At 44.8% G+C, this 1,881-nt stretch overlaps 1 non-coding gene across 1 annotated transcript; it reads left to right on the forward strand.

The window, feature by feature from the left end:
• Positions 1-1,387: 1,387 nt before the first annotated feature.
• Positions 1,388-1,494, forward strand: LOC141635651 (small nucleolar RNA R71). The gene has a single exon (XR_012540323.1). It is a non-coding gene; the product is annotated as a small nucleolar RNA R71 (small nucleolar RNA).
• Positions 1,495-1,881: the final 387 nt, after the last annotated feature.

The following is a 1,881-nucleotide window of genomic DNA, read 5'->3' on the forward strand; positions in this document are numbered from 1 at the left end:
CTAATTCAAGGAAAGGAACTTTCACATTTAAACTACGAATAATATTTTCAAATTTGTTAAACAATACCTGTTCCTTTGTCGGCACCAATCTCTCCGGATAAGGGGCTGTAAGAAGCAACTTAGCCCACTCCTCTAGATCTCTCATACCGGCATCAGTGGACTTAGGCTGAAAATCCACTACCTTCTCCTTGTTGAAGCTCGAACCATCTTCAGACCGTCTCAAGAATGAGCCATTAATTGTCATTGGGTCATACTTTAGAACCGGAACAGACCCATCAGCATTTGGGTCTTGCCTCAATAATTTCGGAGTCGTCGTACCCCGAAACAAGTGGTCCCTCAAGTTATCTGGCATTGGAGGGCGAAAAGGTTCAATATCGAAGCGTTTTCGATCGATCGACCGTGTAGGTCATTCGATCGATCGACTTCCTCGTAACCAGAAGCGCACTATTTCATGGACTGGTCGATCGATCGGGTATGTCGATCGATCGATCGATATACCTGCTGATCGTCTTTTTTTTGCTACTGTTCACTCCGCCTTTTTTCTTGCTTGCTTCCGCCTCATTTTTTTCAGTGACATCTTTGACCATAGTGGGCCCATCAAGGGTAGACCCACTCCTCAAAGTGATAGAATTTAGGGTCTCTTTTTGATCCGGCTGCGACGGTAATTGCCCCGGAGTTCGAGTTGCACTTTTGCTTGCCAGTTGAGCAATTTGACTCTCCAATATTTTTTGTAGAAGTCTCTCTAGCTTTAGACTCCTTTTGCAGCAAACCCGACAGATTTTGAACCATTGTTTTCAACTCAGAAATGTCAGAACTTTGAAACTGCTGCTGTTGAGGCACATAGGGAGGCTTTTGAAACTACTGTTGCTTATGAGGGGGCACATAACTTTGCTGCTGTTGCTGCTGCTGTGGACCCGGATTAAGGACATTCTGGTTAGACCACCTCAAATTGGGGTGGATATTAGAGGAATCGGGATATGTACCAGTCTGTCTATAATGTTGAAAGGCAGCACATACTTCATTCGAACTAGGACAAAAATCCGAAACATGTCCCTCAGCTCCACATCATTTGCATGTAAAGGGACCGTCTGAAACAGCATTAACTTGGTAAATACCTCCCTTTTGAGATCCTCTTCCAAGCTCATACTTATCAAATCTCGCTGTAAGAGCCTCTAATGCAGCTACAGAAGGGGATTCAGCAGCTCTCCTTTGATTTCCCCTGGAATTTCCATGCTCAGCTTTATGGGTGGCCATATCATCAATGATTTTCCACCCCTTAGTTTCTCCAACATTCTCATGGAATCTGCCATTAGCTGCAGCATCCAGGATAGCCCTCTGATCGTCATAAAGCCTATTATAAAACTGATTGCATAGGCTCTATTGCTCGAACCCATGGTGCGGAATAGTTCGCACCAACTTCTTGAAACGGACCCATGCCTCATGAAAATTCTCATCAGGACTCTGTTTAAAGCTCGTGATCTGAGCTCTAATGGCATTAGTCTTTGAGGCAGAGAAATATTTCTTGTAGAATGCTAGGGCCAGCGAATTCCAATCAGTGATCCCGTTAGCAGCTCGATCCATATCTCGGTACCATTCCCTTGCGGCATCACGAAGCGAGAATATGAACATCGTCTCCTTCACCGGTCCGGGTCACACTGCTGGTGGGGGTATGGAGCAGCAGTAGTCAATGAATGTCTCCATATGTTTAGCTGCATCTTCATTTGCAGCTCCCCCAAATTGGTTTCTCTAAACCAAGTTAATATAAGACGGTTTCGGTTCGAATTTTTTGTCCGTCCCTGGTAATTCGAATACCTTATAGAGATTCTCAACTGTTGGCTCGGAGTGACTGGCTATACTTGCTTCTTCAGTCATGTCTGGAGA

The sequence above is a fragment of the Silene latifolia genome, chromosome Y (assembly GCF_048544455.1).
Source record: "Silene latifolia isolate original U9 population chromosome Y, ASM4854445v1, whole genome shotgun sequence".
NCBI classification, from domain to species: domain Eukaryota; kingdom Viridiplantae; phylum Streptophyta; class Magnoliopsida; order Caryophyllales; family Caryophyllaceae; genus Silene; species Silene latifolia.